Source organism: Ceratotherium simum, chromosome 21 (assembly GCF_057802395.1).
Source record: "Ceratotherium simum simum isolate JZ-2026a chromosome 21, ASM5780239v1, whole genome shotgun sequence".
Classification (NCBI taxonomy): Eukaryota; Metazoa; Chordata; class Mammalia; order Perissodactyla; family Rhinocerotidae; genus Ceratotherium; species Ceratotherium simum.
The window spans coordinates 32,709,307-32,736,207 of NC_141920.1; the positions used below are offsets into that span (position 1 = coordinate 32,709,307).

Consider the following 26,901-nt stretch of genomic DNA (forward strand, 5'->3'; position numbering starts at 1 on the left):
CTTAGTTCCCAGATCTGTCCTCTTGTACCTTTTGGATTTTGTTTCATGTATATCCAATATCTATTTTTTTTTAACTACAAATAAATTTGATGTCTTCTTCACTTCTTCACTTCCAATCCCACCTCCCCCTAGGGAGGAAAAATCTATCTAAAGTAATTTAATTTAAGATAAGGAAAGGCCACTGAAGATGTGATGAGATTCCAGCCCAGACAGTGCCATGAATGAGCTCTGTCATCTGGGAGGTCATTTAACCTGCCCCTCTGCAAGGGTTGTGCCACTTCTAAAATCCTATCTTCTATGAAAACACAAACATATCACCATAAACCAGAGATGAGAAGGTCTAACTAAGCTACAGGGCGCAATAAGCAGTTCTCCTGTAATCCTGATAGGAAAACTTTCAGAATCCGTCACAACGGTTCCACACAGGCCATCTGTAGTGATTGCCTCATATCCTCTATGGAATAAAGTGGGTAGAGATAGTAACTACACAAATAGTTACTATTTCTCAATCCTCCATGAGGTAGGAGGGCAGGAAGTCGAGGGAGCTCTTATCTGATGACTTATTTTCTTGATGAACTAAGAAGTAAAGGTCATAGTGGAGAGGAAGGAGGCTGAGGGTGAGACTGGGAAAAGGATGAGTAAAAGGATCGACATAAAGGAAAAAAAAAAAAAAAATCAAGGGTCTAGCTGAGCCCAGAACTTGTAAACGTGTAATGGAGACAGTCACCTTGATATCTGGTTTATCTCCAGCAGAGTGCACCTGACAACACAGAAAAATTCAACAGTAGGACTGCACCACTGAGGAAGGTTGGCAAGTCATGGGGCCAGTCCAGAGAGGGAGCAAATAAAGATGCTGGTAAGATGACAGTCACCTGACTCCCTGTGGAGTCCACGGCAGGTAAAAAGAGTGAGGAAGGCAAGCCAGAGAACACCAACATGCCCAAGGAACAAGGGCCACTGGAGGAGAACGAATGAGAGCTAGGAAGGACAGGATGCGTGCAGAGAGGAGACTCTCCAAGCTCAAGATTCCAAAAGTGTCACGTGGGAGATGACAAGGCCCAGAGGAGCTGAAGTAAACTGGAAGTAACTCCCTGGAAAAGATCACGTGAAGGCATGGCGAGGTCCAGAGGCCAAATGAGCCAATGACTCAGAGACCATATTAGAAGACAGAGGAAAGAAAAGTAGCAAGCCAGGAGCCAACATTCTTGAGGAACATTAGGAATGACCGAGAAGTTGGTAGATGCTGGTGAAACAGTAAAGGGAGGGTGGTATCACAGATTGGTGTGGACTTCAAAACTGACGGCCAGTGTCAAATTAAGGCTGGAAAACACAGCCTGCTCGTCTCTCTACCTGGAACGCTACAACATCTGGAGAATTCTTATTCATATTTCAGATTTCTCTTTAAATTATCAATTCCTCAGCAAATCCTTTCCAGACCTCGCCTCACTGTTCCCTCCCAAGTGAAGGGAATGATCCTTGGAATGACCAGAATTCATATCAAGTATCCTTCTTATTCAAATTTATGCTCTTCTTGAGTTCATGCAGTGAGGAATCCACATTTTTATGATCTATTTGGTCCCTAAGTTTTGGCTAGCAAAAAATAAGATCTCAGATTGGGGCCGGCCCAGTGGCGCAAACGGTTAAGTGCAAGAGCTCTGCTTTGGCGGCCCAGGATTCACAGGTTTGGATCCCGGGCACACACCGACGCACCATTTGTCAAGCCATGCTGTGGCGGCATCCCATATAAAGTAGAGGAAGATGGGCAGGGATGTTAGGTCAGGGCCAATCTTCTTCCTCAGCAAAAAAAGAGGAGGATTGGCATCCGACGTTAGCTCAGGGCTGATGTTCCTCACAAAAAAAAAAGATCTCAGAGAGTAAAGGGTATACCTAAAACTGTATCCAGCGAGCCGCCAGGTCAGGAAGTGGGTTCCCTGGCATACCGGCTTCAGAACACCTTAGCCACACACACTTAAAAGTAGTCTACTTGGGTGTAAGAACTCCTAATACCGTCAAGATTCCTTTTATATTTTATAAAAGGAATATTTTATATTATATCCTTTTATATTTTAATGTTATTCTCACTATATTGCTGATGGGAATATAATCATGTATAAGCTTTCTTGTAAAAATGTGAAAAATCCAAAACAGCATAAATAAAATTAAAATGTATCATTTATAAATCATTTAACAAATCATAAGATTACTGAATAATTTTTTTCAATGTTCCTTTAGCAGGCAGGCACTTGGATATACTGCTAGTTGGGGTAATAATTGGCTTAACATTTCTAGATGGTTATTTAACAATATCAATCAAAAGCTCTCAAAGTACACATAGCCTTTGACCCAATAGTTCTACTCTTAAGGAATTTATCATAAAATAATTTTAAAAGGCTCAAATTTTTCATTATGACAATGTTCACTAAAATAGTACTTAGAACAATCCAAAACTAGAGGGGAAAATATTAATGTCTAAAAATAGAAAACTGGTTGGTTAAATTGCAGATACACTCTTAGAATATCATGGGGATTAAAAAATTGCTACTCGAAGTACTCACTGACATGGAAATGCATCGAGTATTATCACTGAGTGGAGGAAAAGGCAAGTTACAAAACACACATGATAACCCCATTACAGTGTGTACACAGAGAAAACAGAGGAAAACACCAAAATGGTTTCAGTGATTATCTCCAGATGATAGGACTATAAGTGACTTTTTGCTGTTATTTTTCTATAATGTGTGATAATCACTTTAATTTTTAAACCTTATGTCACTAAGGACAATACCGAAATAAATACGCAGGCAAGGCAAACTAAGAGAAATTAAGGCACTCAAAATGGAACACACGCGCCATATGGATGCAGTCACTGTGCTCCCCACAACAGCAGCAGGGTGGGTCAGCGTTTCCCTGTAACTAGATGCTGAAGTCCCTCATTTCTGAGAACCTGCTCACAGCGCCTAAGTAACTAAGGAAACCAAAGGTGTGGTCAGAAGGTAGGCGCTCCTAATGTACTGCAAACCTCCTGTGTTCAGGGATTCCTGATCTTCCTGTATTTCCTCATATTCTTTTATTCTCTTCAATTCTTCCAAAGGCCATTTTTAATCTAACGATAGTACTGTACTTCTTCACATTTTCCTAGGTCATCAATTCTTTAAAAGAAATGAGAAATATTCATTGGACCCTAAACTTCAATGTGTCTAAAATTATAAACTACAAAATGTATTTGTGATTCTTGAGTAAAAGAGAAAATTACTAAAAAAAAAAATAATTTATACATATATATATATGTATGTATGTTAAGAAGAATATTTTTTCTTCTCAAGCCAGGGAATAAATGAATTAACATCAACAAATACCATCTATCAATTTACTTGTTGAATTGGTTCAGAAGCATTTTCCAGGCAATAGGAAACCTCTCAATCTGACAGGAAAACAATGAGAAAGGGGAAGCTGATAGAAGCATCATTCAACTGTGAGTATATCTTATTACACAATCCATAAATGGAAGTGCCTGACATTATGAAATACCCAAAAATCCAAAAGCTGAAAAGATATTACTTAGTGGTAGATAAAGCAATGTGGGCCTTGAGTTGTGCCACCCAATGCAGGAGCCACCAGCCCCATGTGAATACTGAGCACTAAAGTGTGACCAGTCTAATAGAGATGTGCTATAAGCGTAAAATACACACCAGACTTCAAAGAAGTACCATTAAAAAAAGAGTAAAATATCTCATTAATAATTTTACATCAGGGCCAGCCCGGTGGCGCAAGCGCTTAAGTGCGCGCGCTCCGCTGCAGCGGCCCAGGGTTCTCCGGTTCAGATCCTGGGCGCGCACTGATGCACCGCTTGTCAAGCCATGCTGTGGCAGCGTCCCATATAAAGTGGAGGAAGATGGGCACGGATGTTAGCTCAGGGCCAGTCTTCCTCAGCAAAAAGAGGAGGATTGGCAGATGTTAGCTCAGGGCCGATCTTCCTCACCAAAAAATAAATAAATAAATAAAAGACAGACTCTTTAAAAAAATAATAATAATAATTTTACATTGATTACATGAAGTGATAATGTTTTTTATATGTTAGGTTATAAAATATATTACTAAAGTTAATTATACCAGCTTCTTTTTACTGTATTTAATATAACTACTAGAAAACTACATATGTGACTCCCATTATAATTGTATGGGACAGCGGTAGTCTAAAGAAAGTGGATAAAAGGAAAAGAGAAAAGTAAACCCTCTTTCAGAGCACACAACCATGGTAATCATGATCAGACTCCATCCAAGGAGTGTGTTCTGATACTCTGATTTTACAAACACACATACACACAACATGGGCATGGCCGTATATCTTAGTTCAAACATCAGAACAAACCCTATATTAGCATCCTACACAATCAGCTCCGCAGCCTGCACTGATGGAGGGGAGCAGGTGCCATACCCTGACTTCTCACACTCACATCACTGGGAGAAGGAGGGAGGGAGCCGGATGCAAGAAATGCCAAAGCAGAAATCCACGTGCCAACAAGCACAAGCTGCAAGGTCATAAGGGGAGTTGGGGCTCTTCAGTGGAAGCTCAGAACCAGCACGAGAAATCTAAATAAAACACAGGATTCATCCAAGAGCAAACACTACTCAAATACAGAGGGGCTTTAAAAACCACTGAATCGCAGCTTCTGATTTCGCATAGCAAACCTAAAAAAACAATAATACCTGTAATTAAAAAGAATTATCATTAGAAGGAATGGGACAAATTTACTGACGAGATTTTTCCACACCAAACAGCAAGTCAGCAAACAACTGAGACAATTTATAAACAGCTGGTCTTAATCCAACACTAACACGTTGATTTTAAAACATATCCAACTGAAAGGGCCAGAGCTGTTCTAATATGCTTAGAATCTCTTCCCGAGTAACCGTTACACAACTCTTCCAACTTCCTTCCTTACCTTCTTATGTAAGCTCTGCAATCATCATCAGTGTTTACATAGGTTTTTGAAACTACCCAATTTTTCCCGTAAATATTTAATTCTCTTGTTGCTACTGATCAAACTATAAACAATGCAGCATTTTTACATAACATGTTTAGTAATGAGAAACTGGGACACTGACGTCAACAGCCCACAGAGTCTGTAAACTAAAAACATCAGAATTACCAGACAGCCTCTCGGAAATCAGCTGCCAATAAAACAGAAACTTCTCCTCACTGCTCAAAGTTTTGTTTTTGTTGTTGTTGTTGTTTTTTCTGAGAAAGACTGGCCCTGAGCTAACATCTGTTGCCAATCTTCCTCTTTTTTTGCTTGAGGAAGATGAGCCCTCAGCTAACATCTGTGCCAATCTTCCTCTATTTTGTATGTGGGTTGCTGCCACAGCATGGCTGACGAGTGGTGTAGGTCCTCACCTGGGATCTGAACCTGTGAACCCGGACCGCCGAAGTGGAGCCCACCAAACTTTAACCACTACATTACGGGGCCAGCCCCTCAAAGTTTTTGATCAAGTTTATATCCAAGTCCCTCCACATCTGTGGATCAACTTCTAAAATGCACTTGAATCAGAACCAGGCACTCGTCTGCAGGCTCCAGGCACTGGGCAGAGCTGGTGTTCTCAGCTATGAACGGCCAGGCAGAGAACTGTCAGCTGTATGCTCCTGATAACAAAGATGAAAGATACTAACTAGCAAACCTTCTTTTTTCTCAGTTTAGTAAGAGCTTAATATTTTAGGATCTGTACCGACAGTCTCAAAGAAAATGGAATAAACCAACTATTTGGCTAGTTTCCTGAACTGCCACAACAGTCTGAGCACCAAGATGGAAATGAGTAAACCTGAGACAATCTACCATCTAACTGGGCAGACTGGGACAACTAGTGAATTACAGATGATTATCAAACTGCATGACAGCTCAAAGAAACAGAAACTCAACAGGGCTTGAAATGGTCAGAAATGATTTTTGGGAAGTGGGACTTGGGGTCAGCCTTGAAGGATGGAGAGTCCTGAGTGGGAGGCCACCATGGAGTCCAGAGAAAGGCAGGAGTACGGCCAGTCTTTGGGGCATGAAAACTGCCTACCCATAGCACACCGTGGGAGGGAGAGGAAAAATCCCGTCACAGGGACAAAGGAGTCTCACGAGTCCAATGTAGGGTCAGCCCAGTGATGTAATTAAGTTCAAGCACTCCACATCAGCGGCCCAGGCTTTGTGGGTTCAGATCCTGGGCACGGACCTACACACTGCTCATCAAGCCATGCTGTGGAGGCATCCCACATACAAAAAACAGAGGAAGACTGGCACGGATGTTAGCTCAGGGACAATCTTCCTCACCAAAAAGAAAAAAGTCCAATGTAAATGCAACACAGCCTTATGAAACAGGAGTTTCTGGGCACATGGTAAGAGGAGAAGGAGTTCACCACTGGGGAGTCTCAAGATGGAAGATCAACAAGCTACTGTGTTAATTCAAGCATAAGAATCTTGGCAACTGGGACGATGGAAGAGACGAGAAAAACGGACAAATGAAGCAATTTCAAAGAAAAAAAATCTAAGACTTAGTGTCAAAGATGACCTCTAGGACAAAAACAAGAGCATCTCCTTCAGAAATAAGTAAGGAAAAGGGTTTGACAAGGCAGGTGATGAACAAGGTCTGGACATGCTGACTTTGGGTTGGGGGGAGCATGTACATTTGGCAAGTGCTCACCAAAGATCACCAGAGATTCAAGAGAGAAGCTCTGTGAAAGAACAGAGCAGAGAAGGGGATTTGTGGATTGAGATATAAGGGTAGTAACTGAAATGCTGAGAGGTGGGAGACCACTTATTTTGTACGTATCCCCAGATAGAACCATCTCCCCCTTACCTCCATCGTTAATAAATATTACTTTCGAGAGAGTAACACATCCAATTTGATGATGATGGCTTAAGGGAAAAAAAAACTACACATAGAAAACAAAAAGAGTAAAAGAAACACACAAAAATGTTCACAGTGGTGTCATTAGGTGGTAGGATCAAGGATATTTTCTTCTTCCTAATTTTTGGAATTTTCCAAGTTTTATTTATTTATTTTTTTAAATAGCACGCATAGACTTCTTTTATTAGAAAATGAAAATAAATATTTTTTGAAAAGGAATGATCCCCTCTAAATATTTGTGAAAGCTCTTATAACTGTACATCTGAATAGTGAATTTTACTGTATGTAAAGTAAAATAAATAAAAATACCATTGATGTAACGTTTCCCACCCACCATACTGAATAAATTTAGTTCTGAGAAGACAAAGTGTTTGAGAGAATGTTTATCAGTAGGAGTGCAAATTCTTGCAGTTTCTCTGCAGGACAATTTGCCAATATCTATCAAAATTAAAAAACTGAAAAATCTTACGCTCTATGCCCAACAATTTTACTGCCAGGAATTTACTTATGAATAGTCTCCCAAAAATTTGTACAAGAAATTTCCCTGCAGCACTGGTTATAATAGCAAAAAATTTAAAATAACCGAAATGCCCATCAAGCTTTGGGATGAGGGAGAGAGGAGCAGGAAAGGAAGGAGGGAAAAAAAAAAAAAAGGACTGCTCCTTTGTAACGTATATGGCTTAGTCTCACTACTGAAATTGCAGAATGCTTGGAAAAGAATGAGAGAAAAGGTCTTAAATCTCTTTATCCCCAGGACTCATACCTGTGACCCTGACCGAGAACACCAACAGCAGTAGGTACGCAAATGTTCGCTGATAAAAAAGTCAAAAGTACGTAAAGGAAAACGAGAATATTCACCTCCTACCTTGTAATTAGTATAAGCAGCAAGACTATGCCCGTTTATTTTCTAGTTTAATCTACTTACTCGGAATTTGGCCTAAAGAAGTCCATTACCTTATCATTAGCATTAACCTAACAATTCATTATTCCCTAGATTGCATTTAGACCACTGCTGACATGTGCAAAGGGCAAGGTCAAGCACAAGAGTTCTAACACTAAAGGGCTGTCAGCACAACTCTATTATGAACCGCAGAAGGAGAAAGATTGGGTTCAGACGCACCTAAATGCCGTGACGCAGACCTGTCCATACGCTTCCCGGTACCAGCCGCTGAGCTACATCTCCTTGTGCTGCTGAGGTCCAAGCTCAAAACCACACGGGGAGTCCCGGTTAGCAGAGTCAAGACCTAGCTAGAGAAAAACAAATGGTAAATAAAAGTAAAGAGTAATAATAAACCTAGCAGGAGTCACTCCATGTAAACGGAGTCCACCTGTCACTGGGCAGTGCCCAGTCCTAGAACTCGCTCTATCACTTCTTCACTCCTAAGGAACACCTCCGAGGACCCAGCCCATTCCTGCGCAGGATCACAAACTCCCCGTTTGCACAAAATATTTTGGAAGATGGTACTGTAGAACACCTGGGAAAAGCAATCTTGCATTCAATTGGGTTTCTTCCTTGACAATTTTTTAACTCTCTATTCCCTAGCACAGGGCCTTGATTCAAAAAAAACTTTTTAAAGGGTTCAGTTCTCACTATGTGCCAGGCATTGTGCAACACATCGGACGTGCGTAATTTCACCTTCACACCACCACTTGGGAACCAGTGAGCCCACACTTTACAGGTAAGAAAACCCAAGACGGGTGAAGCCTCCCAGTCAAGGTCCCAGAGCTTGTAAGAGGTGTGAACAGCGCAGGGGTCAGAGCCCATCAGGACTATGACAGCAGAGCCCTCGTCTCTAGCTATGACTTTACATTGCCTCAGTGCCGCCACTAGAATAAACTGAAGTTACTATGTTTGTGGGGAAAACAGAAGACAAAATTTAATTACTCAAAAATCACCTTCTTTTAAAGCCTCTTCAAAATGTATTAATACACTGGGAGAGTGCTTCCAAAAAACCTCGGTCACATTCTATTTCTTAAGCTGGGTTATCAATAGGTAAACAGATGTTTGTTTTATTGCTTATTAAAAGGATGTGTTTTATATACTCTTGTACCTATGCACGCATTTTACAATAAAAAGAACCCAGCACCTCACTCGAGTGGCTGTCTTGGGAACAGCCGGTGTGACACCAGCCACAAGCCTGGCCCTCCATTATGAAGAAAAGCCCACGAAGTGACAATAGTTTAGCCAGATACCAACAAGTTTCTTATTGGAAAATACTTAGGCTATGAATCTTTCAACTCCACTGTTCGTTCCACGGCGAGTTAGCATCCCCATTCACCGACATCCCCCAGGTAAGTAAGTACACAAATACCATGAGACTCGTACCAGTCCAGCCTTCAATGAGTCTCCAGTGATCCTGTATTTTTTTTAATTTCAGAAACTAAACAATGGCCTTTTGCTGTGTGGGACAAAAAATATTACTCACTTTAAGTGATTAGAATATGAATGCAGAAATCATGTTTTCCTCTTTCTAAAAATATTTTGCATGCAAGGCAAAAAAAAAAAGGGGGGGGGTAATTTATTCCCCCAAATAAAATCTTCACAACCATAAATCTATTTTAAGCTTTGTTTATTAAAAATTTACAGAGTCAAAAGGGAGGCACAAAGGCGACATCCATCAATGAAGATTAGTCAAGAAGAGGAATAATGGAAAGAACATGAAAAAAAGCCAAAAAGAAAAGCTTTAAAAGAACAGCTTATTTTCGGTTAAATAAACTGTAATAATATTTACTGCTCTTTGAAAAATGCAAGCTGCACAATACGTATAGTACAATCCCACTTTTATTAAAAGTATAATTATATAGTACATATTTGTGGATACAGGAAAGGGTTAGAAAGGATAAACATCAAGCCGCCTTGAAGTATATGGGGTAAAGAGGTGGTGTGACTTTCGAAATTTACTGTACACAATTCTGACAAGGTAGAATTGTTTTCCAACATATTTATGCTTCTTTTGTAAATCCTTTAAAGAGCTAAAAAATATTAACTAAAAAAAAGGCTCCATGAGGGCAAAGGTGCAAATTAACAAAATGTCATTTTAGCTACAAATCAGAAAAATTCTGAAAGAGCAAGTGAAGGTACTATGACCCCATGAAGATTTATTTTGGGCAAGTATTTTTTTAAGGTGATTGGTAAAATGAGTATTCGGAAGAACTAGCTTTCTACTTCACTGAACAACTATCGGAGATCAAAACACAGAACTGAGTCAGAAGTTGTAATATTGGAAAAATGCAAATGTATTTTTGAGAAGGGAATCTTTGAGAAAGGAATGAAGCAGGAGGAGCCACTCAACAAAAACAAGACTGAGTTATCAGTGAGCATCCTTGAACTCTGCCACAGCACCAGCAGAACACCCCTCCCCTTCTGAGGTTCTCCCAGACTCTGGAAACACGAAAACCGGCCCTTCGCACACAAGGCTACAGGGCTGAGATCAAAGCCCAGGCCCCAGCGAGCAATTCAGAGGAAACGTCGCCTGCAGCACCTGACTCTCCCCAGTAAAGGCCACTGAACTCACAGGAGACTGTTGACAGTGCTTCTCTTGTTTCCTAACCGGGGTTTGCCAAAGTACTATATGCTGTGATTTCCAAACTTTGATCTCATAGAGAAAACACCTTCACCAAAAACTTTTAGGGGAAATAACACAGAAATGTCATCTTTGTCTTTTACCATTTCCTTAAAAATGGATGTTAATGCTTCAGAAGCAGGAAGGATCTTCAGAAGCAGGAAGGATGTAACCCAAGGGCCAATACCATCCACAGGCCGGAAACTTTGAGCAGCCAAATTATTATATCAAGTCAGTAGATGCCAAAAAGGCTGACAAAACATCTACTCCTGATTTAAAAAACAAAAACCTCTTCAATGAAAATCAAAATGATACTTGCTGAATATGACAAAGAAAATCTTCTGAAAACAAGGGCAAACACAAAACACTATGGACTCTTCATGCTTTTACATTTAGTTTGTATGTTTTAAAGGACTTACAAAAGAAGCACACATATGTACCTAAAAATCTTGATGAAATGGGCAATATTTTTAGGAAAACTATTTTTTGAAAACCAAATAAACAAATAGAGAAAATTACAAAAGCAAAGAACTGTCCGCAAAAATTGCCAGGCTCAGACAGAATCACAGGCTAGTTATTTCCTAAACTTCCCAGTAAGAAATGGGAAATGGGAAACCCTCCCAATCCCTTCTGGCAAAACTGACAAGCTAAGAAAAAAAGCAAAAGGAAAGAAAACTGTATGTTAACCTCACTTGTCATTCCTAAATTCTTTTTTAACTTTTGCAAATATGACATGCAAAGAATGACATCTGGTTTCAATCTTGATTTCTTTGATCCACGCATCCATGGTTCTCTTATGAACCGTAAATGCCCTTTATCCATTTTTTCAGTAGATTTGTTTTTTTCTTATTCATTTGTAAGAGGAGCTCCTTATAAAGACATTAACCCTTTGTCATGTTGCAAACATTTTCCCCAGGAAAAGTAAATGACTGCTTTTTTCCATTATGTTTATGCCACTTGAAATAAAGGATATATTTTTAATCCCCCTGAAGTAAATCTAATACCTTTTTGTAATTTCTTCTAATATTTTCGTGATTAGAAAGTCCCTTCCCATTCGAAGATCAGAGAAATATTTGCCATCATTTCCAGGTAGATATTTTTTGTCAAAATCATTTTAAAATGTTTAACAGCCATCCCTTTAACAATGCATATGCAATAAAATCATTGTTCTAGGAAAATAACTAGATGAGTATAATTACATTCATTCTAGTTATAGCACAAGTAAATGTCCAATATTTAAGGACTGGCTAACTAAATTATGACAGAAATACTTCACAATAAAATACTACAAAGCCATTCTATAGTACACTATCTGATAACATGGGGAAATAGTTACGAGCTGTTACCAACTGGAAAAAAAAAATAAGCAGAACGTCTCCATTTTTCTATAAAAGCTCCACTTATTTGGCAAGCCAGGCAGCCTAGACAGTGACCTAAATATTAACAGTGATCCCCCTAGGTGTCTTATTTCTTTATGCTTTCCTGTTTTACACATTACTAACGAACATGTATAACATTTGTGATCAGAAAAAGTTTAAAATTCATAAATACATATGCAAAACAAGCCACTAAAAATAACTTTGCCCACACGCTTAAGTTGCAACTGTCTTTCAAAAAAATTTTAAAAGCCTTTCCTTCATTTAACATATTTAATTCCATATTACAAATCAGGTAATAAACATTTAATTCAAGAAAAACGGGGGCTTTGCCAACCTTCCTAATTACCTGAGGATCTGAGGAGCAATGCCTGATTTATCTTCCTGACAAAATGACCAAGTTAAAAATGCAGCCGAATGGCAATTATCAGTGGTAATAAGTCAAACTCGGCTCACACAAATGGTTCCATTTTTCCCTTACACCGTGCCTTAGCCTGTGAACAAGCACTGTTGAGTTCAAGCTGAAAAGCCTATTTTATGTACGCTAACCCTAAAACCTTTACAAAATGTCTACCAGTGATCAAGGTTAGATCATAATCGGATTAACGTGACTTGGGGTCAGAATTCTGAACTCAGAGCAGGGGAAGACACGGAGACAGTCATGTGGGAGTCCCAGGCAAGCTGCTTCTCCCCGGCTGTGCCCCAGTATCTGACCCAGCACTCTGCCCGGCGAGGGTGCTCAATAAGAGTACGTGGGAGAATGAACACAAAGGCCCCAGAAATCAGAAAGCCCCGCCCTCCAAGGGCAGCAGGGTCACAGAGGGGAAACAGAGACATACCCAGTTGGAAGCAGCAGGAGAATCAGAACCCAGACTAGACTCATTTCTCATCAGAAACTGTCAAGAAGAAAATAATGCCAGGATATGAGTAGAGGGCGCTGAGTGACTACTGCGTGCTCATGCTACACGCATTACTAAGTTCCCATCCACAACCTCAAGGAGTTAACAAGACTAACAAGCCCTAAAATCTAGTTAGGACAAGTGTTTCCAGAGACATGGAATACAAAGGGAATCCCATTTTTTGGAAAAAGCCTAAAGGATATAATTAGAAAGTGTCATGTGAGGCTATTATCGAAGTATGGTACAAAAGTCTCAAATTTTATTTTTTAATAGCACTGCAGCAAAAATAAGGAATTAAGGCACAAGAGCTCCATCAACCCAAAACAGACATCATTTATGTGCACAAAGGGAAAAGCACTAAATACCAAAATTATCAGAACTTAAAACTTGAGTGGAAAGCTTGTAAATGATACCTCACCTCCCTTTCTGGCTGTTGAAGAGTACCCAGGGGCCAGCCCGCTGGCATAGTGGTTAAGTTTGTGGGCGCTGCTTCGGTGGCCCAGGTTCATGAGTTCAGATCCCAGGCATGGACTTACACACACCACTCACCAAGCCATTTTGTGGCAGCGACTCACATACAAAATAGACAAAGACTGGCACAGATGTTAGCTCAGGGACAATCTTCCTCACCAAAAAATAATAACTCACCAAAAAATAATAAAAATAATAATAAGAGTACCCATCTTTCAGGAAATCCCATTTAAAGTACTCATTTATTGGGACCACAATGTTGAAAATCTTCAAGTTCAAATTTCACCATTTTTAATTCAGCTGATTATTCCTATCATACTTTAACAGACAAACAGACTTGAAATCTAAAAAACATTTTAAACAAAATCACATTCTGACAGATTTTTATTCATGTTTCAGAAAAATGTTTCCTTTGAAACTTCAAAATTTGAAAAATGAGTTTTTATTTTGAAAACAAAACCCCAAGAAAAATGATCTACAAATAAAACTTCTCAAATACATCATACAATAAAATTACAAGACAAAATGGGAAAAATATCTGTAACACTTATTAAAGTGCTAATATCTCCTGGATATAAAAAGAACTGTGTTAAATCACCAGGAAAAAGCCAAACACGAAACAAGAAAAATTGGTAAAGGAAATGAAAAAGGCAAACAAAATATAAATGGCCAAAACACTCACTAAAAAGTGTTCAAACATACTAGTTATCAAAGAAAAGCAAAATAAACATGATTCTATTCTACACCCAAATTGGTTAAAAAAAAAGAGAGAGAGAAAAAGAAAGTTTAAATATAGGAATAATTCCTAGTGTGTTAACCTGGCTAAAGTATCTGGCATGTATGCTATGTAAGTGTCAAGGCCTTAAAAACGCAAATGATGTCCCTTCCAAAAATGTAGTCTAAAGAAACAGTCAGAAAAATACCCCTCGATTTCCATACAAGGCTGTTCACTATTGTGCTATGTTCACTACAGCAAAACCCAGCTCACAAGCTAAATGCCCAACAATAGAAGGATTTGTTAAATAAAACATGATGCATTTAGCACAAATGAGCTGTTAAAAACCATGTTTTAAAGGGCTATTTAATGATTTAGTTATATGCTTAAGACATCACTAAGTAAAAAAATAGGTTTCTAGAGGCCAGCACAGTGGTGTAGTAGTTAAGTTCGCACACTCCACTTCAGTGGCCCGGGGTTCTCGGGTTCGGATCCCAGACTCGGACCTACACACAACTCATCAAGCCATGCTGTGGCAGGCCCACACACAAAATATAGGAAGACTGACACAGATGTGAGCTCATGGACAATCTCCCTCAAGCAAAAAAAAAAAAAAAAAAAACATTTCTATTTTGAAACAAATGCAAATATACATATATGTGTGCATATATACATACACAGGAACACAGAAATTTTACTTTCAAATAAACCAGAAAAAATATTTAATGAGTGGGCCGGCCCCATGGCTTAGCGGTTAAGCGCGTGCACTCCTCTGTTGGCGGCCCAGGTTCGGATCCCGGGCGCGCACCAACGCACCACTTCTCCGGCCATGCTGAGGCCGTGTCCCACATACAGCAACTAGAAGGATGTGCAGCTATGACATACAACTACCTACTGGGGCTTTGGGGGGAAAATAAATAAATAAATAGAATTATTAAAAAAAAAATATTTAATGAGTAAAATAAGCTATTTTATGTATGAGTTTTTACCATAATCTTAATATTCCTTAATCTTCTAAGACCAGTCTCACTTCCAGGTCCTTTTCCAGTAATTCTGACCTTAACTCTGACTGATAGCTTCATATACTTCAATAGTAATTCTAACCAGTAGGTTCACTTTTCTTTATATGACAATCCCCAAAATAGCTGTGAATTTCCTGCATATTCTTCTCACATCATCCCATTTCCTATGGCAAGAAGGCAAAAGACACAAAAATTCCTGAGAAATGACAGATACCCTCCAGGGACTCTACTCTATCTTTGCTTTCTATACAGACCAGGGACAACTACACACACCCAGGAGGAAGTCAACAGCAAAATCATTTAATTTCTCAGCAGGACAACGTCAGTGATCTTATTAAATTAAGAGAAAGTGCATAGACCTCTCTAATACATTCTTCACCAATGTGACCTAATGCTTCACACACGGGGATCTTCAGCAAGCAGTATGTACATGTCCATCCCATAGTGTGTTCAGTCAACTACGCAAAGGCTTTAAAATCTGTAAATATCCGGATTTTAGTTCATTTATAGCAATAGTTCTCAACTGCACACTGAAATAACCTGGGGTTTGTTTTTTTGTTTTTTTTTAAACCCCAACACTCAGGCTGTATTCCTGATCAATGCACCGTCTCTGGGATGAGACCAGGCAGTGGTTTTTTCAAGTTCCCCAGATGATTCCAATTTGCTGTCAAGGTTAAGGACCACTGTCTTGAAGTGCATTTTTCTAACAATAGATAATGACTCATGAGAGTGAGTAGAGAAATTAATTCAGTGGGCTGGGGCCAGCAATTTTTTTAATTAAAAAATAAATAAAAGAATGGAATGAGGCAGACTAGAGTGGGCTAGAATATCAGAATGCATTGCTCCTAGTGCAGATAAATATTGTCTCCTGAAATTTTTCAGTTAAAAATATGTAACTCTTGGCAATACTACCCAGAATGATCTACAGATTCAATGCAATCAGTATCAAAATCCCATCTGCCCTTCTGGCAGAAATTGACAAACTGATCCTAAAATTCAAATGGAAATGCAAAGGACTCAGACTAGCCAAAACAATCTTGAAAAAGAACAAAACTGGAGGACTCATGCTTTCCAATTTCAAAACTTAATACAAAGCTATAGTAACTAAGACAGTATAATACTGACTTAAGGATAGACAGACCAATGGAAATAGAATTGAGAGTCCAAAAATAAACCTTGTGATTACAGTCAGGTGATTTTCAACAAGGGTGCCAGGATAATTTAATGGAGCAAAGAATAGTCTTTTCAACAAATGATGCTGAGACAACCAGAACTCCACATGTAAAGGAATAAAGTGGACCCCTACCTCACACCATATACAAAAATAAACTCAAAATGAATCAGAGACCTAAATCTAAGAGATAAAACTATAAAACTCTTAGAAGAAAACACAGGACTAAATCTTTGTGACCTTGAGTTTAGGCAATGTTTTTTTGGATATGACATCAAAAGCACAAAGAACAACAAAAAAATAGATAAATGGGACTTCATCAAAATTAAAAACTTTTGTGTTTCAAAGGACATCAGAAAGAAAGTGAAATGACAACCCATAAAAATGGGAAAAATTATCTGCAAATTACAGATTAGATAAGAGACTGGTATGTAGAATACAGTAACCAATCTTACGGCTCAGCATTAAAAAGACAATAACCCAATTTAAAAATAGGCAAAGGATTTGAATAGACATTTCTCCAAAGAAGACATACAAAGGGCCAACAAACACTGGAAAACATACTCCACTTCATTAGTCATTAGGGAAATGCAAATAAAAACCACAATATGATACCACTCCATACCCACTAGAATAGCTATACTCAAAAAGACAATTATGTGTTGGCAAGGATGTGAAGAAATTGGAACCGTCATATACTGTTGATACACCCACTTCGGAAAAGTTTGGCAGTTCCTCAAAATGTTAAACATAAAACTACCAAATGACCCAGTAATTCCACTCCTTGATATTTACCCAAGAGAACCGAAAACATGATCACATAAAAACGTGTACATGAACGTTCATAGCATTACTCATAATAGCTAAAATGTAGAAACAACCCAAAAGTCCACCAACTGATTAGTGGATAAATGAAATGCGGTACTGATACATGTTATAACACAAATAAATCATAAAAACATTATTCTAAGTAAAAAGCCAATCACAAAAGATCACATATGGTATGATTCCATTTACATGAAACGCCCAGATAAAGCAAATCCATAGGATTAGTATATATTAGTGGTTGCCAGAGGCTGGAGGAAAGGGAAGAATGGGGAGTGACTGCTAATACGTATGGAGTTTCTTTTCAGGGTGATGAAAATGTTCTGAAATTAGAGGTGATGGTTACAACACAACTCAGTGAGTATGCTAAAGACAACTGAATTTTAAAAAGGTGGATTTTACGGTATGTGAATTATATCTCAATAAAGCTTTTTTTTTTTTTTTTAAAGGTTATTCTGTGTCAAGAGCTCCTCCCCTGTTATTCCCACAGAACCTCAAGTGGTTCCTTTACCATAAGACAGTATGAATAAATAACCTTTCCAACTCAAAGGCCGTACCTCAGAGCCATGCATTCCATGACCAGATCACAAAATCAATTTAGGGCATAACAACTAATTTTTTTTCATGAAATAGGAAGAGGAAATATCAGCATACACAGCATTTAAGGTTATGTGTGGTTTGGGGGAAACTTTTTTTTGAGATACACACACGCACAGTCTGATGTATATATATCAATGAAGAGTGAGTCAGTCAAAACAAAGTCTGGGAAATATATTTTAGGAGTTGACTGACACCTATTCAAGAAACATAACAATAAGTACAGGATCTCAGAGTTAAAAATAGAAATTGAAAAAAAAGTTGAAGTCACTTTAGAGCATTACTCTAAGCACTGAACTAAATACTAGAAAAAGTGAATTGGACCCACGTCTGTTCTCATTGTTCAAGTGAAGTAATAAAAGCTTCCCTACCCCATGTACCTCCCAGAGCTTCTGAGAGGTTCAGAGGGGCTTCCTGCTCCCATGGCATTCAGGGCCCTGCTGGTGGAGCCGACAGGAGATCCAACAGGGAACCAAGGAGGTGAGGGTGCAAACACCCTACTCTACGCCAATCATTCAAAATGGGGGGAGCTGCAGGACGAGCAGCCTGGAAATGCAGGGCCCAAAATCACACTGGGTGTCAAGAAGAAGGAGCAAAAAGGAGAACTCCACTAGAAAAGGCACAATCGATATTGCTAGCGTATTCAGTTTATCTTCACAGGGACGAAGGAATAAAGGAAGAGAAACAAGAACCCACAAAACTTCTCTGAGGGAGAACATCTTCAAAGACTGCAAGTCAGAATCCCTGACACAAAAGACGCAAGCAGCTGCACAACGGGACAGCACAGCTAGAAAACAGAAGCCCTTGGGATGAACCTGAAGGAAAGCTTATCTCATATAATTCCTCCTGGCAAGAAATGTGAGGTCACCGTCAAATGAGCAGGGAAACTGAACTTATTTGGAGAATTACCACAATAACAGGGACAGATTTTACCAAGAATTTCTGCAGTACACAAAATTCCAGGGTCAATGTCAAGGTGACAAACTTTGTTCACTCAAAAATGCCGTGTATGATATTGGGATTTAGTGAAAAAGACATTAAAAATAGGACACTTCAATATCATTAAAGATTACATATGATATTGCATTCCAATAAAAAATGAGAAGGACCACTTTTAAACCTGTTCTCTAAGTATTCTACAACTTATTAAAAAAAAGAAATGTATAACTAAAAGAAAAAAAAGAGCCAAAACGGTCATTTGCAGCTATGATCATAGCATATCTAAGAAACTCAAGAGAACCAACTGAAAAGCAACAACAGTGTTTGGTTAGGTAGTACCACAGCTGACACAGTGCTATTTCACCTTCCTCAGGGACACTCAAAATGACTCCATTTCCTATCCCACTTGCATCTACGATAGGGCCAAGAGACTGTGGCAGAAAATACTACTTCCAAGCTTGGCCCATTAAAAACTTCCATGCACAAAATTACATGGCAAACTTAGAGGCCACATTTTGAAGTCAGTTGGGCTATAAGATGGAAGGAACCTAGTTCCCCAACTTACCACTTAGGGGAGAACCACCCAGAAAAATGTGAGCAAGATATAAATGTTTATTTTGTTAGGACACAGATTTTGGACAGCATTAACTACCCTGAATAATACAGGTGGTCAGTTATAAGACATACAGACTGCATATACATATATCCTCTGTACCAGTTATGAAATAGTGTATGTGGTAGGGAAGGGAGGAGCGAGGGGAAATAACCTCATTCTAAATAGCAAATATTTTAAAATAAAGAGCAATAAACAAGTAATCTACAGACCATACATTAAGAAAAACTCTAGAAAAATGAGAGCTATAAAAGGTCTGCGTACATCAAAAGATTTATTTTCGGAGACAGAACACTATTATAATGACAAGTCTCCCCAAATTAACTTAAACATTTAGTGAAATTTCTCATTAAAAGTTATTTTGAAACCTTAAATTGAAAAATACTGAAAAAAATATTGAGCACAGGCACTACCAGATAACCTAATATAAAGTGATTACAACGATGAAAATAGCAAGGTCATGGCAAAGGAATAGACAGATAAATGGAGACAAAACAGTAAGTCCCATGACAGATCTAAAGATTCAGCATATGATTAAGGTGCTATTTTACATTAATAAGAAAAGGATAAATTAATGAATAAATGGTGCTGGAATAAGTGTAGAGGAAAAAATAATCTTCATACCACACTCCAATACAAATATTAGATTAATTATAGCTAAATATAAAAAAAAACTAAGAGAAAATATAAGTGAATATCTATAAAATCTTGGGGTAGAGAAGGCATGGGAAAGAAAAAGATTGACAGATTTGAATTCAAAGCATAGAGCAAATATTTGCAACTTATGACCAAAAATTGCAAATCTTAATAGCGTATTTCTCAAACACAGTGAAAGCAGGATCAAATGCAACATATCTAGTAGCATCAGCTTTACTCAAAGATTAAGGAGGAAAAATGTTTCATATTAAACCAAGCACTGATGTTTCTGGAATAAAAAATTCACATTACTTTGAGATAAAACAGAAGACTTACAAGAAGTGTCATGCTTGTTATATTCCCTAACTCTTAGAAATATGCATATATTCCCCCATACCACACTTTTGCGGGATAATTTGTGAAGCAATGTCTTAATATATACAGAGCTCTTGATAATAAAATATGAACTCAACAGAAAATGTTCAGCACTGATCACACATATATTGCAGGGAAGCAGGGGTAAGCACACTTTCTCTAGAAAGGGCCAGACAGCAAATATCTCAGGCTTGCAGGTCACACAGTCTCTTGAATGGGCATGGCTGTGTTCCAATAAAACATGATTTACAAACCAGGTGCTGGAGGTTCCTCCACCAGCAGCAAACTCATCACCCGAGAACGGGTTAGAAATGCAAATTATCGGGCCCCACCCCAGACCTTACTCTTAAGTTTGAGATCTATCATGTGAGACAAGGAAGAGGTTGTACCCCAGCCAGGTGATTTGCCTTTGGAGATGACAAAGGATTTCAGCCAGCACTGCAGAGGGGACAAGAAAGCCAAACCAAATGCAGGTTTAATGAAAAAGTCCAAGGGCACTGGGGGCCCTTGATGGATGTGTTCACTTGAACAAAGGAAGACCGTGTAAAAGAAAAGTGCATGTGTTGGGGGGGGGTATGGAAAGTTCCTACAGGAATAAATGGGGGAACTGATAGAAGGAACAAAGGACCCCATGTGCACAGAGGACAACGCTGTAGCCAAGAATGAACAGCAGGCCAGAAAGAGGAAGGCAGGAGAAAAAGCAAGAAGGGTTCTGCTCCCCTTCAGCCCTCAGCCTCCTCCCAGCACACCCTCCACGATGCCCCAGGGTTTCCTACAATACACATCTCCACAAGTCACTCCCCTTCTGGGAATCTCTCAGTGGCCTTCCAGAGAAAATTTAAGCCCCACAATATAGTGTCAAAGGTCCTTTACATTCTGTACATCCTTTCTACCTACCATGTCCTCAGCGTCTCTCCAACCATCCTGACACACTAAAGCCCTCTCACATGCCTCTCCACCTTTGCTCATGCTGTTCCCTCCTTCTGGGATGTCGTTCCCACCTTCCCCCACCCACTCCTACCTTCAATCCCAAGTCCTTGAAAAGCATCTTGGAACACAGAGGCACAGCATGATCAAAGTCTAATTTGGAGCTTGACAATCAGACCAGCCTGGGGTCAAATTCTGACTCTGCCACTTGGTGGCCCTATGACCTTGGGCAAGGAGCTGCCCTCCCACCAAACTTCAGCATCCTCAGCTATAAAATGGGAAGAACAGTAATACCAATCCCACAGGGCTGCTGTGATTCAATGATGTTAGTGAACACAGGAAGCGCTGGGGAGAGCCCCTGGCACCCAACTAACACTAGCTTCTCTGCCCTCTTCTACACCAACAGGAACTTAGAAACCTGGAGCCTCAGACAAGACCTGAAAATAGCGTTCTCTCCTTGAGGGCCCCACAGTTTATTGGAGCGTTAAGAGCAGAACTCAAGACCCTGGAGTTAACTTAGAGAAGTTAACCAAGCTCCAGTTCCTTCATCGATAAACTGCAGACCATAACCACCTTGCCTACCAGTCATCGGGACTAAGGATAATGACCCCAAGTGCCCAGCACATAACCGATGCCCACTGGTGCCATCATCATTGCACTGGCTCTATCACATGGGGCTCACTGTCTAGTCTTTCTTGGGTCCCCTCTTTTTAGAGAGGCTCCTGGAGAGGAGAAGCGCATCTTTTAAACTGCTCTCTCATGCAACTTAAAGATGGGGGGATTCAACTCTGTAAGATTCACAGACAAATCAACGAGACAGGTGGCCACTTAAACAGGTGAGCCTCCACCAGGTCCTCACTGACATGCCCCAGGGGAACTGACACAAGGAGACCTGAAGGATCAGCTGCTTCGGGGAAAATGTATGGACAGAACCTGTGAATGAAGAAGGCTTTCCTGACCACAGACCAGAGAAAGCCACGGCTTGGGGCAGTCAGGCAAGCAGAGGCCCAAGGCAACCCTGACCTCCTCACTGAAGGACGAAACTGAAGGACTCACTGACTGAAGGACTCACTGACTGAAGGACTCACTGACGCTGCAGAGAAACAACGAATAAGGAAGAATTCAAGTCAAGACGGGAGCCAACAAGAAGGGGCTGTGAGCTGCAATCTCAAGTTGCCAAAAAGTTCATGGCGGTGTGAACACTTAAGTCCTAAATATGATCCTCTGTGAAATTACACACTGTTCACCCCTGTGTTATTACACTTGAATACTTAGACATTCGTATAGAGTTTATACGCAAATCATGTCTACCACTTCCTCGGACTCAGGGACTTGTCAAGGGTCATTTTTGATGAATCCAGATTTTTGCTTTCTCCACTATCTTTAGATTCTAGGCTTGCGTAACATGCAAAATGAAGTAGTGCAAGAAAGGGTTAATGAATAAATGAGTAGATGGACCTCTCCTTCATGGGGTAAATATTCACCAGGGCTTTTAGAAGCCACCTAGACCTAGGGACTTGCCTGAGGACAAGGGAGAGAATTAAGGCAAAGGACAATGAGAAGTTCCCAAGAAGATTTACATTTCCATGGAGAAGGACCTCCCCCAAAACATCCCCTCCCTCCTTCACCACTGCATTTGGGTACATCAGGTTGGCATAGCAACTTAACATGCCCTAAAACTGCTCCTTGGGCATCGCAGTTAATGGCCCCTTTCATTCTAGGTGCTCAGGCCAGAAACCTTGGCACTGCCCTCAACTCTCTTTCTCACCTCCCACATCTGGTCCATTAGCAATCTCCTCAGCTCCACTTCACAATCGACCACTTCTTACCACTCCCCACTCCATCACCCTGGTGTGACCCACCACCCTCAGCCCAGCACTAGCTGGTTGCCCTGCAGCCCGACCCTGTCCTCCCTGCCTTCAGTCTATTCTCACACAGCAACAACCAGCACGCCTCTGTTAAAAGCTAAGTCAGTCCACGTCCCTCCTCTACTCAAAATCCTCCAATGGCTCCCACCCAGCCCCAAAGTAAAATCCACATGCCTTACTATGTGCCACACAGCCTTACATGATCCAACTCCCATTGTCTCTCTGACCTCAAAACCAAATTCTCTCCTCCTGCTACCTCAGGGCCTTTGCATCTGCTGTTTCCTCCACCTGAAATGCTCTTCCCCCAGACATCCACATGACTTACCTCCTTCACATTTTCACTCAAAGATGACTCAGGCTTCCCTTTCTACCCTTCCTAAAATGTCAGCTCCCCACTTAACACCCCCAATCCTGCCAGAAATCTCCTTCTGAGCTCAAAGTCCCACTGTCTACCTCTCCCCTACAACCAGAATGTGAGCTCCATGTAGGCAGGGAATCTCCATGTGGCATCAGAGCCTGGCACACAGCAGGTTGTCAATAAATGTATTTAATGTGTGAAAGGCCTATGAAAAGTATAAGCTGCAAGCAGACCTCAATAATTGGAGAGCCAACGACGTAGAACCTGTGACAAAAATCACGGGCTAGAAATAGCAATGCCAGGGAGAAAATGAAGAGAGCACCACAAAGGGCTTGTTTAAACCCCACAGCAGTAATGCACAGCTTAACCTGGAGCAGGAATGTTCCCTAGCAAAAGAATAAAAGAAAGCCCAGACACAGGGGCCCTCGGAGGAGAATACGACTGCAAGAGCAGCAGGGAGTGAAAATGAATTAATGAGGTTATCCAGCACTGGGAACCGACTAGTGTGCTGGGAGTTTTATAGGCAAGGCCTGGAAACAGGTCAAGGAAAGACTATAAAATGTTTAAATTAAAAAACCCTAAGAGGATTAAATAAGTTTTTAAAAAGCTTTCATTTACTAGTACAAAGCACTATATAATTGCAAATTATGCCTCCCGACTTTTAATTCCCTTGACCAAAATGGGAAAATTCCTTAAGCTACCAGTGGTGCCAGAAATGAGTCCCCACATAGGTCCCAGACAAACTCCAAATCCCAAGTTGGATCCCAAGAGCCAACTCAGGATTTCCAATATCCTGCAAATCAGACCTTAGGCTCCTTGAGGGCAAAAGACTGAGTTTTGCTCAACAATGATTTGTTCAACAGCACCTGGCGCCATATTAGCAGCTGGACTGACAGACAGAAGGCTCCATGAGCTTGCTCCTGGGACGACACCTAATTCATTTCTGCCACGCTACGTCCACTAGACTTGGCTACACAAACGGGATGGGCAGCACAGCATGAAACCTAGCAAAACTCTCTCCAATACTCTAGCCAGGTGCTTTCATAAGCGTTTTTGAAACATCCTAACAGACATTAAAACTCAGCCTAATGGACTGTGCCACAGTCAGAAAACACAACTGCCATGCAACCACCTAACAACAAAAAACTGTCAATATGAAAAGTTCTTGAAATACCTATTTTCTTTAAAAAAAAAAAAAAAAAGAAAGAAAGAAAAAAGAAAAGAAAAAAATCACTCCAAGCAAAGAAGCCAAAAATGAAATGCCCTGGTATTCAAAGAAAGAAGCCAGTCGCCATTTTGGCAAAGCAGATAGCGCGGGCTCAGGCTCTCAGGTGAAACAGGTAGCTGGCTGGACACACCCACTCATCTCCTTTTAACTAACAGGTGTGCCAGGAGGGCTTACACCGCACCCACTACAGGCCTTTAAAAAGGGCGGCGCCCAAAAGCTATTAAATTGTAGATGAGTGAAGAGAGACCCGCAGTGATAGGTTCACAAGTCATCCTGATCGAGTCAACATCACCCAGTACAGAATTAAGAATTTTTGAGCTGAAAAGCCCTTTATAAATCTCACCAGAATCAAACATCTGCAGGGGCCAGGCAGGCAAACTCATGTGACACGTCAGGTGTAGACAACTGGAAATGGTGAGATCCAGCCTAACAGCATGAGAATGCAGAAACATAAATATAAAAAGGCTCCAGCCACCCCTCATTGTAGCCTCCGGCTTCAGAGGAAGAAACTGGCCGAGGTCACATGGCCAATTAATGACAGCTCAAACCACACTGTCTCAGGACTCCCGGTCCTATTCATCATACATCTCCAGCCGTCTCCAGCCTTCTCGGCACGCAGATGACCAACTGTCAGCAGGGACAGCATCTTCCCCCCTCTCCTCCCAGCAGTGCAAAAATAAAAGCAGCAGCTACTGCCTATAACGCCCCAGACCCAGAAGGCCCTCATGGTGACTTTCCTCCACCTGCAGTTGCCCGCATTTATCCTTTGCCCTGACAATCGAGAATTTCCCATCAGTCATGCTTCAAACTCCTAGCCTGCAGGCCGAGTTCCTGTCAGCTACCCATCCAAAGGGACATCGAGAGTCAAAGGAAGGAGGGACTTCTGCGCCCTTAAAGTAGTCAGTCACACTCGAAAATGTCAATTTCTCTTTCCAGCAAGGTGGCAACAAGGAGGACCTGCGACCCGCGGGGGACAAGCCAGACAGAAGGACCCAGGGGTGGGAGCAGCCGGTTCTAAAATTACTCGGTGCAGCCTTTGTAAGAGATAAGAAAGTAAAAAATATAAAAGGCACCCCCCGCGCCGCCCCTCTTGATGGCCCTGAATTCCGGGGGCGCGGGGATGCCCGCGCGGAGGGCGAGGGGAGAGCGCCCCCCAGGACGCCCGGGCCGAGGGCCCAGGAGGAGGCAGCGGTGCCGGCCGGCCGGGTCCCGAGGGGACCCCACTTGCCTCCCCGCGGCGCGGCCTGAGGGCCCGAGCGCGCTGCGGCTCCCGCGGCCGGCAGGGGGGAGCGCCCCGGGGGTCACCGGGCATCCACGGGCCCCGCGACCAGGGTGGCCGGCGAGCGCGGGGACCCAGGAGACGAGTCGGGGTGGGGGGCGCAGGCCGCGCCGCGGCGCCGGTGACAGCGCGCGGGGGCCGTGCCAGGCCGGCCTCGTGGGCGCGGCGGGCACCTCACGGCCGGGCCGGGCAAGTGCGGCCCGCGGGCCGGGCGGGGGGCGCGGCGGCCCGGGTCTCACCTGGCTGCCGCTCGCTGGGCTCCCGTCCTGCCGCCGCCGTGCCTCGGCGCCGCAGTGCCAGCCGCCGCCTCCGCTCCCCGCGACAGCCTCCTGCAAAATGGCGCCGCCGAGGGGCGGGCCGGGGGCGGGGAGCCGGCGAGCCGCCCGCCCCCGCGCCGGCCCGGGGCCCCCCCTCCCCCCCCCCCCCCCCCCCGCCCGCCGGCCTCCCCCCGAGGGCCACGCTGCCCTGCCCCCTCGCGCCCTGCGCCCCTGGGCGACGCGGCCCGGGCCTGCAGCCGCCCCGCGCGTGGTGCTCTGCGCCCCCCACCACGTTCCCTGTATTTGCCTCCCCTCGTGGAAATCGCCCCCCTTCTGGTCCCCTCCCGTCACACCTGCTCCTGGGGACCCACCTGGAACGCAGCGCGCTCGCCCCGGGTCTCCCCCTCCTGGTCCCCCATGTTTAGCGTGCCTGACACAGCCCTGTCATCGCTCCGCGAAGATAATCGAGCAGTTCGCGATGCATCGGGCTCCGTGGGTCGGATGTTTTAAGGCAGTTGCACGGTTTCTCCAGTTAGGCCGTTAGGTGTTTTAATTTACTGGACACAGCATGTAGGCTGAGGCTTGTCAGACTGGAATGCCTCGGGCATCGTGCTTAAATGCGGGTTCTGATTCAGTGGGTCTGAGGTGCAGCCTGAGATTCTGCATTTCTAGAAAGCCCCCAGGTGATGCCCATGGGTGAGGGCCGCCGAGCAGAAAGGCTGCAGGTGAACTTGTGGCCCTTATTTTTCCGCGCATCGCACCCGCACCCGGAGCTCTTCATTAAGACGGGACCCCACCCCCAGGGCTGCTGAGGCGGCGGGGCGGGGCGGGGGTGGGGGTGGGGGGGGTTCGTCTGGAGTGAGGCTCCAGAATTTGTTTTTCTGGCAAGTTCCC

General features: G+C 42.2%; 1 protein-coding gene across 8 annotated transcripts in view; it reads right to left on the bottom strand.

Moving 5' to 3' along the window:
* SLC23A2 (solute carrier family 23 member 2) overlaps window positions 1-26,077 on the bottom strand; it is a 137,738-nt gene extending 111,661 nt beyond the window's left edge. For 5 of the 8 annotated variants that reach the window (XM_087445567.1, XM_087445571.1, XM_087445569.1 and 2 more), the window contains exons 1-2: window positions 25,990-26,077; window positions 8,009-8,136 (exon numbers count right to left, since the gene is read on the bottom strand). The gene's annotated coding sequence lies outside the window, so the exon portion shown is untranslated. Of the gene's footprint in view, window positions 1-8,008; window positions 8,137-24,814; window positions 25,490-25,989 lie in introns of those variants that run through there. The other 3 variants (XM_087445566.1, XM_087445565.1, XM_087445568.1) reach the window with 3 other exon arrangements.
* Window positions 26,078-26,901: the final 824 nt, after the last annotated feature.